Source organism: Lissotriton vulgaris, chromosome 3_2 (assembly GCF_964263255.1).
Source record: "Lissotriton vulgaris chromosome 3_2, aLisVul1.2, whole genome shotgun sequence".
Classification (NCBI taxonomy): domain Eukaryota; kingdom Metazoa; phylum Chordata; class Amphibia; order Caudata; family Salamandridae; genus Lissotriton; species Lissotriton vulgaris.
In genome coordinates this window covers 187,951,636-187,968,071 of record NC_141690.1, presented here as the reverse complement: position 1 = coordinate 187,968,071, position 16,436 = coordinate 187,951,636, and the positions used below count along the sequence as shown (strand labels likewise).

Genomic DNA, 16,436 nt, shown 5'->3' with positions numbered 1-16,436 from the left:
TTCATTCATTCGCTCCTCTCTTCGTTCCACTTCTTCCTTCGTGTGGGATCTCTAGTCTGACTCTCTTCATTCATTCATTCGCTCCTCTCTTCATTCCACTTCTTCCTTCGTGTGGGATCTCTAGTCTGACTCTCTTCATTCATTCATTCGCTCCTCTCTTCGTTCCACTTCTTCCTTCGTGTGGGATCTCTAGTCTGACTCTCTTCATTCATTCATTCGCTCCTCTCTTCATTCCACTTCTTCCTTCGTGTGGGATCTCTAGTCTGACTCTCTTCATTCATTCATTCGCTCCTCTCTTCGTTCCACTTCTTTCCTTTATAATGAGAGGGAGACAGCGTAGAAAACAACTGCCATTCTCTACATTTCTACGGGTGTGGTTTAAAGTTGATTTATGTTTGCTATTGTGGAGGATTTTCCTTATCTGTACAGTGCAAGAAATATTCAATGTTGGCAAGTTTAAAGATCTCTGCCAAGGCCACAGTCTTCTCTGCCAAATCTGCCGATTTCAACATCGTGACACCAAATTTTCAGAGAAAACCCTTGTGGTAAGTTCACCAGTGTTGATCACTGCTGGAGGTATTTAGGCTGCCAAAGGTAGATGGTGGGAATGCCTGGGTAACTGTCTGTATCCAGGGGACTAGTCTCCAGACATGGTCTTGGTGGTTTCCAGCATTTTATAGGCACTTTATTGACCTAATGGTCAGAGGGGACCACACTTTGCATGGTGAAAGTTCACTCAGTTAAGGCCACCTATCCAGGTGCCAAATCGTTTACTCTAACTTGGGAGGTTAATAGTCCCACCATTTTATCAAAGTTAGCTCTATGTCCCAATCAGGAGTTTTGAGGCCTTCCCATCACAGCAAGTCGTCCAAAGCCGAGCAGCACACTCACCGATCCAGAAACGTTTCTTTGTCAAGTGTCACAGCAGAGGTCACTTAGTCTGCCACCTGACCAGCATCCAGCCAGTCAGTGAAATGCAGCTCATGTGCCTGTTCACAGGTAATGACAGACAGTGAAATGGGAACCACATCACCTGACACAGCACAGCTCAACAACACCTCTTCCATGTGCACCCTCCCCCCTCTCCATAACACATAACAACCATCTGATCCGCTCACTTCCCAACCCATGCACCAGCACACTTCACACCTCCAAACGAAGCAAACTCATAAATATTCATCTCGCCGCCGTCCACAGGGCAATCACTGAGCACACCTGCATATCGTGCTTATCGATGTACGCTTTTAGCTCTGACACTCAGCTGACATAACTGATCTCATTACCATCAATAACCTCAACACCATCTTTAGGTTTAAAGTATTTTATTGCAGTATTGAAAGAAAAAGGACAACATTACAGACGAGTACCCACAGGTGCACCCCGTAAATTAGTGTGTACAATTCAGCATATACGTGAAGTCTGTTCTTGCAGTGCGGTGGGCACATTCCGTACCAGGGTCACATGGCTAGCGCACCTGTGGGCGGGGACAAAACAAAAGGAAAAAGAAAGACAAAGAAACCCCCCTCCCCCAACCAACTGCCCCCCCAAACTCCCCAACTCCCTCCCCCACCCCCTGTACTGTGCTATCAACCTTCCGTCTTCTCACTGTGGCAGCGTTATATCTATCCCCCCCTCTATCTAACTACTCGGCCAGCTCAGACTGGCGGGTCTGGCGGCGGCGTCAGCCGTAGCAATCTGAGATATCCAGGGCAAGTAATTTCCTTGAATTCCGACCTTAACAATGTGTGAAATGGTGCCCACAGCTCCTCAAATGTGTCCACCTCCCCCGCCACCACCAGGGACGTCTTTTCCATGCCTAGGACATGCCATAATCTATGTAGCCAGCCAACAACAGTAGGAGGCTTAGTAGTGCGCCAATGAATAAGTATATTCTGTATTGCCGATCCCAGGGCGATCGCTATCTGCCTACCCTTCTTAGATCTTAGTGGATACATTAAACCATTTGGCAAGCCCAGTAGAACATAGGCGGGGAAGCAAGGTAATTCAATCTCAAAGCATTGGTCAACCTCATTCAGCACCTCCTCCCAGTAAGGAGTCAGCAGGGGACATTCCCATAGTATATGAGTGAGTGTGCCAGTCTGACCGCAATTTCGCCAGCAAGTCTTGGGTATTGAGTGGTCCATTTCATGTAGTTTCTCGGGGGTGCGGTACCAGTAAGTCGAAATTTTTGTGAAATTCTCTGTGAGCCCAGTGTGGTAGGCAGAGTGTCGTGCCCGGTAGGAGATGTGGTCCCAGTCAGTGTGGCTCAACGCTCGCCCCAACTCCCGCTCCCACCGCTCTCTCCCGGGATTGTAGATGTGAAAGGGGGGAGGTTGCAACAATTTATAAAGGTCGGATATAAGCTTGGCATCCGATGAGCGAGTTACCAGCCAGCGCTCATATGCCGTGAGTTTCCGGTCCGCCGATGCTCGTACCTGCGGCTGTAGCGCCCAGTGGCGCGCCTGCATATATCTCATGCGCTCCGTCTCGGGTAGACCAAAGTCCCGCCGTAGATCCTGGAAGGAGACCGCACCCTCCGGGCCATACATGTGGAATAGGGCGGAGCAACGGGCCGCTCGCCAGAGCTCAAAGGCTCCCGGTTCCATACCTGGGCCAAAGTCCGGGTTACCAACTATTGGCGTGAAAGGAGAAGGAAAGGTGGTGAGGTCGTGCTTGGTGGACACGGAGTCCCACACTCGGAGCGGGACCCGCGTTACGAAGGACGCATAGAGGTTGGGGGGGCGGTGGGCCCTCCGCAGGAAGGGCACCTCCTGTAGCGTCCTGCCCGCCACCGCCTGGTCCTGAAACAACCAATGTTTGTCCGATTCCCACCGGCTCCACTCTACTAGGTAGCGCAGTTGAGCAGCTTGAAAATACTTGTGTAAGTCCGGAATACCAAGGCCACCGGACTCAGGCGCTAGCGTGGCTATGGCTCTCTTGAGCCTAGGTTTACGGCCCTGCCACACAAAGCGTGTGATATCAGACTGAGTCTGTCCAAGCCATCCCTTGGGGGGTTGCAACGGGAGAGCCCGAAAGAGGTACAGGACTTGCGGCAGAAGGGTCATTTTTACCGCGGCCACCCTGCCCAGCAACGACAACGTACCCTTGTCCCAACGGGCCAGTTCCACCTTGATCTTTTTACTTAAAGCCGTATAGTTGGCTGCGACCATAGCAGGAAGAGAGGGTGCTAGGAGAATTCCCAAATAGGGTACCTGATCTCTAGACCAGCTCAGCGGAAAGAGCCTCTGCAAGTCAGCCCTGGTGGCGCCGGACAGTGAGATGTCAAGGGCTGCCGACTTCCCAAGGTTTACCTTGAAACCCGCTACAGTCGCGAAGGTTTCCAGTTCAGCAATACAAGCAGGCAAAGACCTCCTGGGGTCGTCGAGCGTCAATATCATGTCGTCCGCGTAAAGACTAAGGGTGTGATGGAACTCCCCCATACGGACACCTGTGACGTTGGGGTTCTGGCGAACTCTTTGTGCGAACTGCTCCATATAAAGAGCGAAAAGCAATGGCGACTGTGGGCACCCTTGTCTGGTGCCTCTCTCTATCGCAAAATGCTGGGAGCTGCATCCGTTCACCCTCACCACCGCGGATGGGAATCGGTAGCAATTGAATACCAGGTGCCTGAACTTCTCACCTATGCCAAATTTGCCCAATACCTTCTCCAAATAAGGCCAATGCACTCTATCGAACGTCTTCTCCGCGTCGATGGAAAGGAGCATACGTTCCCCGGGTATCCGCGAGGCCTTCTCCAGTATATGGGTCACCCTTTTAGTGTTATCCACAGTCTGCCTGCCCGGGACAAACCCGGCCTGATCCGGGTCAACCATACCCGGTAGGTGAAGTGCCAGACGTGCCGCTAGAATACCGGTGAAAATCTTCAGGTCAGTATTCAAGAGTGAAATCGGTCGGTAGGACCCGCATGCAGTCCGGTCCTTGCCCCGTTTAGGGATCACCGACACCGTCGCCTGGAGGAACTCTGGGGGGATAGCGCCCAGTTCAAAGAATGAATTAAACAGGCGCGTCAAAAGTGGTGCGAGGTCCTGGCAAAAGGTCTTGTAAAAGAGAGGGATAAAACCGTCGGGTCCCGGGGCTTTCCCGTTTTTGAGTCGGGAGATAGCTGTGACCACCTCTTCGATCCGAAACTCCCGCTCAAGATACTGGGCCTGGTCCGGCGTTAGGGACGGTAGCGACACCGACTCCAGATAGTCTGCCTCAGCTCGCGCTGAGGGGGGAACGCCGGCGTAGAGGTCAGCATAGTAACTACGGAAAACGTCCGCAATCTGGCTGTCCTCCGTGACTGTCCGTCCAGTGGGGGCCGCTAGTTCCTTCACCCGGTGCTGCTGGTGCTGCACACGAAGTTTATGCGCCAGAAGTCGGCCACACCTGTCGCCGCCGGTGTAGTACTTATGTTTCAGGCGAAGTACAGCGTACTCCGCTCTGTCCATATCAAGCGCGGACAGGAGTTTCCTGGCGGCCTTAAGTTGCCTCCAGACACGAGGGGCTCCCGTCCGTTGATGCACCTGTTCTAGCTCCCTCACCTGGCGTGTAAGTTCGTCCTTTTTAAGCTGGCGATCTTTATTCTCCGCTGAGGAGTTGGCAATAAACTCGCCGCGGAGCACAGCCTTCAAGGTGGCTCATTGCGTCGCGCGGGTGGTGTTGTCGTTGTCATTAATACGCTTATATTTCTCTATGGACTCTCGGACCTGTTTCACCACAGATTGCTTGTGCAGCAGAGTGTCCCTGAGGCGCAGACCCCTCGCGAGGGTGACACCGGAGGCAGTCGGAAAGTGCCCTCCACCGGGGCATGATCTGAGAGAGACAGGACCCCTATGTCGGCGCCCGAAGCCAGTTCGTACATCGGGCCAGTCACCAAGAGATGATCCAACCTTGCATAGGATTTGTGGGCGTGGGTATAATAGGAATATGCGCGGGTCGCGGGGTGGAGGCGGCGCCACATGTCGTGCATATCAAGCTCCTCCAAACGGGTACGAACCGAGCCCGAGAACTCTCCCGATTGTAGGCGCCTCTGCACCGACCTGTCCAAGGACGCATCAAAAACCATATTCAAGTCCCCCCCAATCACGATGTGTCTGTCAGGAGTGGATGTCACGTCTTCCAGTGCCCTGTGTAGAAACTGATCCTGATGGTCATTGGGGCTATATATGGAGCCTATAGTGAACATCAGTCCCCCTACCTTGATTCTATACGCCAAGAGCCTCCCCTTCTGTTCCGCTACCTTTTTCATGACCTCCCCTTTGAACCTCCTAGATATCATGAGCGCTACCCCTGCCGTCTTGGAAGCGCAGGAAGAGAAAAGCTGCATGGGAAACTTTGGGGTCCGTAGCCTGTGACAGTCTTTAGCTAGCAAATGGGTCTCCTGTAGAAGACAGATGTCTGCCTGTGAGTCCTCCAGGAGGGACAGTACAGCCTTCCGTTTAACCGGGTTATTCAGTCCCTTCACATTCAAGGTAACAATCTTAAGGGCCATCAGTGAGGGGAATACCAGAAAGCGCTCATCAAGGCGGGCAAGGCCCACTGGACTAAACTCAAAGGCAGCAGCGAGCGGCCCCAGCACACAGTGAAAGCAAACCACCCCGTAGCACAGTCCGCGAACCCCCGAACCCCCAACGGTGTGAACCCCCCCTCCCTGGAACCCCACACTCCCCCCTTCTCCCCCGCCTCCCAGTGAACCCCCAAACTCCAAACTCGCCCGTTCAACTCCCCTGTCCACCCCCCTCACCCCAAACCAGTCAGAATACTTCATTGTCCCAGTCCGGTCCTCAACGGACAAGGCCGTGGAAAGTTGTTCAAGTGGACGTCCAGCCACCACCTCCATCACCCCCGCCACCCCCCACCCCCAGAACCCCCGCACCTGCGATGAAGATAGGCTACTGCAGACTCCCCCCCGGAGCAAGTTCAGGCCGTCAAGGCCACATCGCCATTCGCCGTAGTCCTGGAGGCTTCCTGTATGGCGCTGGACATCTCTGCCCGAATTGTAGGCGAGTCAGGTCTCGCGGGCGGCGGGGATTGCCGTCCCCTGACCAATTGCCAGCCATCTCGCGTGCTCCGCCTGCGACGAGGCGCCGGGGTGTCCGTGTCCGATGCAGCGATTCCCAGCACCCCGCATACATCCTGGAGGGACCGGAGCTGGTGCAAAGTGCCATTCCAGCGAAAGATGAGGCGGAAGGGGGTGCCCCCACGAGTACTGTGTGCCATGTTCCCTCAAGAAGTCCGTAGCAATTTTAAAGGCCTTCCGTTTCTGCAGTGTTATTGCGACAGGTCCTGGTAGAGAGCCACCGGGTGATCTCTGAAGCGGAAAGGCTGGTGCCGCCATGCCTCACGAAGAATCTGCTCCTTCAAGGGGAAATCTGGCAAGAAGGCTAAAATGTCCGGAGGAGGCGCTGAGGCCCTGCGAGCCCGGTCAACTCTGTGCGCTCTGTCGATCCGAATTGGGAAGTCTTCGGACTCTCCCAGAATTTCACGGAACAGGACCCCTAAGTAGGCGGCCGCGTCTTCACCCTCCTCGTTGGATGGAACTCCTCGGACCCTAATGTTGTTCCGTCTGGACCTGTTTTCAAGGTCCTCGGCATGGGCTTGTAGATCGATCTGCTGGTCCCTCAGCCTCAGGACCTCCTGCTGCAAGTGGGTGATTTCCTCGTCCCTGGAGTGGCCAGCCGCCTCCACCGTGTTCACTCGCTCTCCCAGGGAGTCCACCTCTCTCCGGACCTCCCGGACCTCCCCGGCCACCTCTTGCTTCAAGGCCTGAAAGTCCTCCCTCAAGGAGCTGAACAGGGACTCCAGGAATGATCTAGTCACCGGGGGCTCCCCGCCTTCTGCGCCCCGAGAACTAGTCGGGGGGCTCGAAGCAGGTTGGTTCCTGTCTTGCCACGGGGCGCCTCTTCCCAGCATGTCTGGCAAAGTCAGTTCGCCCTTCTTCTGTCCCCTGGCGTTCGACATCGCGGAGGGGTGGGGATCACCAAAGCCCGCGTGCCGTGGCAAGGAGGCGATACAGGCCGGGGCAGCAGCCTAGCAGTGGGTGGCAATCCACACTGCTCGTGCCGATGTGGGTCCACTCCCAGTGAGGTGCCCCCGCACGCCTTGAATGAGGGCAGCTCCAAGAGGTTGATGCAACCGCTCGGCTCCCGTCCAAATTGGCCGTCCGCTTCGGCCCGGGAAACCAGCGCCGGTATGGCGTAGTCTCGTCTCCCGTACTATGTGTCGCACCGCACAAAGCTGAAGTCGGGGACTACCGGTACACAGAGGGCCCTACTGGACAGTCCTTCCAGTGATCGCCCCAGAACCCACATCCGGTGATTCCCGCCAGGCCCGTTCTCGGGGATCGCAGCAGTCCTTCCCCACTGGTCCACTCGATCATCAAACAGCTGGGGACCAGTCTTGCGAGGCGTGCAGCAGTTGGAGCCGGAGAGGGGTAGGTCTTGCGGGCCGCGAAGGCGACCGTGGGCGCCGGAGGGCCTGGCAGCGCCTAGCAGCAGTTAATGGCGGGGCTCAGGCCCGGGCCACGTGGTGCAGGCCCCGCGGCCTACCTGATCCCCAGGCTTGCGTAGCTACGTCCTGTCGGCTCCGCCTCCGCTCCCTCCGCTAATGCAGCTCCGCTCCGCCGAGGAGGGCGTCCCAGATCACAACGGGGACGGTCACGGTGTCGAGTCGCTCGCAACCTGTTGGGCCACTCCGTGCTGCTGGCTCCCTTCGGTGGGCCACCGAGGCCTCGCGATCGAGGGGTCCTTGGGTCTTCCGGCGAGTCTTCCGGCGGCCCTCGCCGCGGCTGGTTCTCAAGCGGCTGCGCCGCCGCAGCAAGGAAACTGGGGGCTGCGAACTGCCCCACACCACCACGGGGAGGACTGGGTGTGTTTCCCGCTCGATCCGGGGGAGATCAGCGGTGTAGAAAGGTGCAGGTTTTCCAGGGGCTCGGGAGCTCACGGCAAGAGCGTCCTCTCAGCCCGCCATCTTGGCCACGCCCCCTCAACACCATCTTTACTGCCAAATACATTATTCATCCTAGCTTCCACTCTCAAGATGGATGACCTTGCTCCTCAATAATACGGCATCAAGCAGATCAATAGATCGATTCTGCCAGTGGGGCATTTCTAAAACCAACTGATCACTGCAACCCTACACACCCTACCAGCACTAAATTGTCAGCTCTTATGAGCTCTACACCTGCCACTTTCTTTATGGCCCTGCAGATGTCCCATTAAATTAACATCAACTATGGTGAAGAAGTTATCTGGACAAGTACCTATGCCACTACTCCATGTTGTTAAAGGAATTACTTTTGTAAGACTCCTACCCAAATGCTCAAGACAGTCACTGTCACTCTCAAAATGTCCAACCTTAATCCATAAGACCCTACCGATCATTGTGAAGGGTGTATCAATCCGCACCACAAAAAACCCAATGCTAATTTCCTACTGCAGAATTACAAATATTATTTTAGGCCAGGTTGTAGCACAGAGATAACAAACATCCAAATGGTCGATGAAACCATCCAGATTACAGGGAATTGTGCCAACTACTTTCACGTGCTGTTTGATCTCACCACCCTCTTCAACCCTTATGACAGCCATGGCACCCCAACACTATGCACCTCGAATGGAGTTTAACAGTATTGTCCTGTAGTTCAAGCCGTACTACTTTCATGGACCATCTCACCACAATCCAAGCACGGATGTTGATTTAATCTCTAAACTCAACAAACAATTTCAGACCTGAGAATGGCACATGTAATGAAGTTAGATAGATTTAGACAAATCTTTTGGCTTCTCCATCAATACCACCCTCTGCTTCAAGATGCATCTCATGTAAAATACTATGGCATCAAATGTCCATGCTCTGCAAATTGATGCCATATATCGTAGAAAATTATTACATAATTTTGGTGCAGCACAAGTTCTTTCTCACATGATAGAGCCAACTCTCGCCTGAGTGATATCCCAAAGACCCACCTCACTCACTCAAGTGATTGGATCATTCCAACACTCCTATACCTATTGTGGCTTTCCTTGCCTACCTGGATAATTTTCTGGACTTGCTACATCACCTACAAAAAACAACGTAAAGGTGGCTACAAGGGATTTTGTTTTTTGATCTTACTCTGATGATTTATGAATTTCTGGTTCTTTTAATGAAACCAATCGTATCCACAGGATTACTCTAATAATTTGTTTTAGACACTCCTAACAATTCATACATTCATTGTTGAGAGATTTGAAAAGTAAATAGTAAAAAAGGCTCACAGCAGGGAGGGTATTGTATTAAAAAGAATTGTTTATGTAAATATAAATCATGAAGAATCACAAAAATCAATTATAATGGGGATATAAATTGAACAAAACTATACAAAGGCTATTATGAATGGCAATGGACAAAAGTTGAAATGACAATTCATAACAGTAACATCAACTCCAATAAAACTAAAAGGAAACCAAATTCAAGATGTATCTTGGTGTCCTATGGCAACAATGCCTGGGGAGATGATGTTGATGTCGACGTTTCGGTCTTTTGGGCTGAAGTCAACAAGACCATCATCAGGACTAGTTAATTTTGAAAACGAACCCCTTGGATGGACCAGTGAAAATGATTCTTAGGAAATCACATGGAATTTGAGAAAGTGCTTCTATAAACTTTTGATGTATCACGGTGGGCCAAAGTGCGTGGATATCGCCAATGACGGAAATTTGGTTCGCCACAGGTCTTTGTTTTAGTCGAAACTAGGAGGTTAATAAATCACTCCTCGGAGGAACACACGAGTCGTCTGGAAATCACGAGAGTCATCAAAAGTTTATAGAATTACCGTAACAAACTCAGGTCTTTCTTTACCCACTCAAAACTTATCGCACGAGAACCCAACTTACAGAAAAGCTTCTTAGACTAAACCAAGTTTCGCTCTGAGTGTCTACTCTGCAGCACTTTCTCAAATTCCATGTGATTTCCTAAGAATCATTGTGCAACGAAAGCGGTAGAGTGCTGGAGTCCATCAACACACATATAGAAATGCATCACCCTAGATGCCGGCGACACAATGCTGTTATGTTTTGAGAGGTATCCTAGGAAACTGCATGGGCATGGACATGACAAAGCTTCTCATGCGACAAACAGTAGGCAGAGGGAAAACTAGGAAAACACAAAAATAAAGCAATAAATCAAAAATATAGCACCCTTGAAGTAGCGGTCGCCCAATTCCAGGCAGGGAAACTCTTCAGACAGCAGGGAATGATCCAATAAGATTCCCATCATAAATCCAGCATAGGTTCATCAGAGGACCTGTGCTGCAGTAGAAAGGTAGCAGAAGGGTCTTCAATCGTCTCCAGATTTTTAAAGATCCAGTTCAGCCTCTCATCTGTTGCTGTCTTGTCCCACTGCCCGCTGGTCTCACGTTCTCTGCAGGAGATCAATGCACTTCGGTAAGCCATGTATGCGGCTTTGGGGAGCCCGGAGCAGCTACTTTCTTCTCCCTCCCTCAAGGCTGGCAGACAGCCAAGACCGCTCCACCGGCCCGCAATGCTCCACCGACTTCACCTCTTCAATATATGTACAAGCGCTTTCTTCCTTGGTTCTGGATTCTGGTTCGCACAAACCCTCTTGGCCAGGTTCTGGATGTATGAGTCTTTGGCTGTAATAGCTCTTGGACGCCTTAGGGCAGCAATCGCGCTGTTATAAATCTACTTCATTTCATTTCATTTCATAGCAGCCATTGCTCTAGCAGATCCCTTTAGAGCAAGTACACACAATGTTATCCACCACCTCCTCAAATGATCACAGCGTGGGCTACAACTCCCTCACTGTGAAGGAGGAGTTCTGCAGATGTTTTACAGAGAGATGGTAGATCCCTGTAGTGAGCTAAAAGGTGGTGAGGTATACAGAGCATGCAGGTGTTGGTGATTAAAACTGACTCCAGGGTGCGTGAACAACTTTATTAGTTGCCACCTAGGCCAGGGTTAGAAACAAATGGACATAGCATTTCTGCTTCAATGTGTTTCTACAAAAGGTCAACATGTTTCTGCCATTTTACCCTCAACAGAGGTGTATTGGCATTCTTCAGGGCCTGTGCATAAAAGTGCTACTGCTCAAAAGTGTGCTTGTGTGGAGAAATACAAAACCAAACAGTGGTCCGCCGTCAAATACAGAATGGATCCACTGTCAAACAACCTGTTGGGAAATTAAAAACAGCTAGGCTATTGTTTAAATAAACCTGGCAATTGTCATGTTGTGCCACAGATCACCCCAAAATATGTGGAAAAACAAAGCAGTGTTTGCGCTCACACACTATTCAACCAGGATGAGGTAAATTTAAGCCAACCTGGTACACTGTGTTTTTCTTAATCAATCACAACCCGGCGTTCATAAACAATCCCCCCCCCAAAATTAGACTTACCTGCAATCGCCAGGTGAAGTGCCTTGACTCTGGGACACTGGTGTGGGGCTCAGGGCGCACTCATTCCTAAAGTGGAAATATAGAAGAGAGAGTAGGAGATGGAGCTTGAGGATCTCAAGTACTGGGACATTCAAGAGCTGCCGTGTGGGAAGCAGCATGGCTAAAATTTACAAAGGCCACTCTAGTGAGTGTAAAAATGAAGGACACAAGATGTCCATTAAAGCAATGTATATGGGGACCACCCAATTGTGGTGGTGGTCAGGCTAGAGGAATTAGTCAAGCTAGGACAGATGGCCACAGTGAGCATAGATAAGAGACCAAAAATCAAGGCTGGTGAGGACCCAGTATTTGAAGACAAGCTAGGGGGGCTATCAAAGGCTTGCTAATCTGTAATGGTCTAATTAAGATTAATGATGAGCTAACGTGTCATCGTCACAACAATAGAGGCCAGTGTGCAAGGTAGAGAAAATGATATAGAACTCAAACCCATTGCTAGGTGCATAATTGATCATGGGCCATTGTGGGGCAGCACAACGCTCAGAGAGCTGACTGTAAGACCCAAAGTATGCTTGCTTAGAGTAAAAAGTGTCATACCATCGTGGGGCCATAGGTGGGCGCCTTGACAACCCATTGCTAGGTGCAAAAATGATAGTGATCAGTTGTCATGGCGCGAGCAGTTTCCCATTGATGAAGCATGTCACCTTTGGTGGGTGAGGAAAATCATCCTTAAAAAGGAATAATCCCTTTGAACTAAGTTGTGTTCCCCCGTTGGATAAAGGAGTTGGCCATGAGACTGTGGTTGGTTACTCCCTCTCTTTGAGTGTCCGGTGGTTACCTGGCCTAGATAGTCTGCCTGTCCCTTCTTCTTATGATTGGGAGAGATGTTCTAAGCATTTCAAAAATGTGGTGGGACAGACGAGAGGTTTCAATAGATACCATTGGTTTTATGATTATTGTTCAATGTCTTTCCCGTTGCATTCCTCATCACAATATCTGGCTTGGACTAGGTAATAAGGCCATTGTGGCCGAATATCGGTTCCAAATGTGGAAGAGTTGTATGTAAGGATATTTGGGAGTATTTCATTTATGGAGTATTGGGGGGCTTAGGTGATAATGTTGAACGTTGCTGCTTTATAATTTTCATCTTAATAAAAAATAATGCAAACATTAAAAGTTTGTGTCCAAGAATAAGTTAATTGAAGGAAAGTGATCTCTTAAAGTGCTCACAAAAACCTTTTACATGTTTGAGACCCATGGGTGTCACAGCAGCTATAGTGTCTTTCTATAGCCCAGTGTTTGTGTTTTTTTTTAACAAACTTTATTGGGTTTTACAAATATATTCATTTACCACAGTTCGACATCAGAGTCATTAACTCAGGAGGTACAGCCCACTATACCCTTCATGCCTCAATTAACTGAAAGGTGCCCCGCTAACCAGGGCCAGACCTCTCTCCAGAACTAGCCCAGTATCATGCTTCAACATTCGTGCTTTACCCTGAAGCCTTGGGGACTTCCTCTGGCCGGTCGTCAGCTCCCATATCTTCTAAGTTCCTTAGTGATACCACCAGTGTCTCCCATGCCCTCGCTGCCTCCTCCACTCTCTCATTCCTAGCTATTTTCGCTGCCTGTATTCTGGTTCTCCCCTCGCATGCTGCCCATTTAACAAGTACCACCTGCCATCTAGATATACTCGGGCCCTTTTTTGCCTTCCAGTGCATAGCAATGTCTCTCTTAACTAGTAAGAACACCCGGTCTAAAAACTTGCTTGTTTCTTTGTTCTTTGCTGTATGGGGAAACCAGTACAATAAGCAGCCTTTCGGGGTTACCTCTATTTCCCTACCAGTTACATCAGTCAGTACCGCAATGATCTCTCCCCAGAAATTCCCCATCTGTGAGCAGCTCCAGAACATATGACAAAAGTCTGCGCCCTTCCTATTACAATGCGGCCAGGCCGCCGATTGAGACTTAAAGTATTTGTTAATCCTTGCTGGGGTAAGATACGCTCTGTGTAGAATATCGAAGTTTACTAGCTGAAATCTGGCATTCCTGGTGCTTTTTCATGCCCTTTCCACTAGATCCCCCCAAGTTTTTTCTCAGATGCCCTCCCCGAGGTCAGTCTCCCATTTTTGTCTCAATGCCGTCAGCAGGAGCACCGCTTCATGGGTCATACGCCTGTATAAACACGTGACTGCCTTAAATATCCCCGCCGCCGTCACCACATACTGGCACTCCATTGACAAATGCGGTTCAGTCAACCCCTCCCCCCAGTTCTTTCGCACAGCTGCAGTGAGCACTGATTGTAGTAAGAAATCTCCCTCGGGCAAGTCATATCTCTCCTGAAGATCCTGGAATGGAATCATTGCACCTTCCTCATATAAGTCTCCTAAAGTCGTGAGCCCCCTCTCTACCCAAGTTTCCAGCCCCCGCTAGGTTCCACCATGAAGTAATGCCTTGCAAAGTAGTAACAGGATTTCTGGGGCGTATGGACACTTAACCTGCCCCCTTCTCAAACTTCTGTTCCAACACATATGTGCTGTTCTTAATTTCAGAGGAAGGGTGTTAATTCACATTGAGAGCTTTAGCACAATTTGGGTTACCAGTCTCAGGGATGGGTAAACGTCTTGCAGTTCTTCCATCCCCCTAAGCCTGCCCGCCACCCATCTAGTGAGCCGTTGCAGCTGTGCCGCCAGGTAATAGGTATCAAAATCAGGTACGACCAGTCCCCCCTGCGATCTTTGCCTAGTAAGCACTCTCAGAGCTACTCTTCTCCTTTTAGTCCCCCATAGAAAGCCTGGGACCAGTAAGTTGAGCTGGGTGTAAAAATTTCGCTAGAATCCAGACCAGCAACGTCCCAAAATAATACAGTAGTATTGGTAGTGTAATCATTTTAAGAAGAGCTACTCGGCCAATCATACCGGGAGGGTGCCCCAAAAATCAAAGCTGCTTTTCACCCTCCTTATGGCTCTCCCGATGGCACCCTCCAATAAGTCTTCCTGGGTGTGATAAATTTGGATACCGAGGTACGCCAAGCAGCGGTCTTCCCATCTCACTCCGTCTGTCTCTTGCAGGCCCACTCTATGCCCCTTTGTAGGGAAAAGACAGGACGTTACCTACATCACTATGAGCCCCGCAATCCCACCGAGATCCTGCAGCAACTCCTTAGCTCCCGTCAGTGCCGTCCTCGAGTCTGCCAGAACCATTAATAAGTCATCTGCGTAAAGCGCAATGTGATGGATATGCCCATCTACACTGAGGCCTTGATAATGCTGTCCCGTTCTGGCTCGAGCCACTAGCGGCTTATGGCCAAGGCAAACAAAAGGAGGGAAAGCGGGCACCCCTGCCTCGTCCCTCGGCCAACTCTGCATGCATCCGAAATTAGCCCTCCAGTTTTAACCTTGGCAGTGGAATCAGTGTACAAAAGAGCCGCCCATTCCAGTTATTCCTCTCCTAATCCAAATTTCAACATCACTCGGAACAGATAAGGCCATTCAAGGCTGTCAAATACCTTTTCAATATCCACAGAAAAGACGACCGGTTCCTCTTTCTAGTAGGTGTCTGCTTCCAGAACCCGGAGGAGCCGCTGAACATTTAGGGCCGTGTTTCTGGTTGGGATAAACCCTGCCTGATCTTTGTGGATTAAGGTTGTCTTATAGGGGAGGAGGCGGGTGGTTAAAATACGACTCAGAATCTTGTAGTCTAAATTAAGCATTAAGAGCAGCCGGTAAGCCGAAATTCCCCAGGCCGGCTTCCCAGGCTTAAGGAGTGGCATTATTATTGCTTCCCGCGTTTTGACCGGGAGGTGCCCCACCTGTTTCGCTTCATTATATAGCTGCACAAGCCTTGGTGCTAAAAGCTTGTTTAATGCTAAGTAGAATTCAGACAGTAGCCCATCTGTCCCTGGTGTTTTATTTCTGGCCATACTTTTAATAGCCCCTCTCACCTCGCCCAGCTCCTCTTTGCGGCCCAGAATGCCCGCTATGTCCTCCTCCAATACTGGAAATTCTGCTTCTCCTAGGAATGCATCCAGGGCTTCACCCTCAAATTCGGTCCTACTCCTATACAGTTCTGTGTAAAAATCATGGAACAAATTGTTAATTCCTAGCTGACCATAACATACTTTTCCATTCTGTTCCCTGAGTTCAAGAATCACCGATCCTCTTCTAATTAGATTAGGCAGCCAGGCCAACATGGCCCCAGATTTGTCCCTCTCAGTATGGGCTCTAGTGATGATATATTGTTTGTAATCAAAGCAGCATAGATGCTCAACGTCTGCTGCAAATGCTTCCCTGGCCTCTAAGAGCTCCTCTTGCTTGTCTGCCCTCTCAGGTCTTTCCTGTTCTAGCTCCCGCAGCTTTTGATCTGCCCTTTGTATATCATGCAACAGCACTTTGCGCACCCCCATCATCTCCGAGATGCACCGCCCTTGGATGACCGACTTAAACGCATCCCACTCTCTTAGCGGGTTTGTTGCTGTATTGGCACTGGTCTGAAAGTACTGCTGAATAGCAGTGCCCTCGTCTTACGGAAGACTTGATCTTCTAACACGTCGGGTTGCAAACGCCATGTGTGTATTTTGGGCTGTGACCACCTAATTCCGAGTAATATTGGATTGTGGTCTGAGATTGTTCTAGTGAGGTATTCACTTGAGTGTACTACCTCATGTATGTCGGGGGAGCACAGCTGGACATGTAAGTCGTGCAAAGCGGAGAAAAAGGAGTAATCTCTAGCTCCCGGGTGCTGAGCTCAACATACGTCCACCAATCTCCACCTCTGCTGCAAATGCCGCCTCGCTTCTGCTAGCTTATGTATAGGTGCATCAGGAAGTGGTGGATGTGAGCAATCAAGTTCTACATCAGTGATAGAATTAAAATCCCCCCCTAATATCACTGAACCCATCAACATTGATGCCAATTTCCCAGACTGCTGCAACAGATAGGCGGTCTGTTCCGAATTAGGTGCATACAGACTTCTGATCAATATGTCTCTACCATCTAACTGCCCGGTCACCACCACATACATCCCCTCCGGGCATATGATC

General features: G+C 50.3%; 1 protein-coding gene across 1 annotated transcript in view; it reads left to right on the top strand.

The window, feature by feature from the left end:
• Positions 1 to 16,436, top strand: part of CFAP99 (cilia and flagella associated protein 99) — a 413,087-nt gene that overhangs the window by 364,805 nt on the left and 31,846 nt on the right. The gene's annotated exons all lie outside the window — the stretch shown is intronic.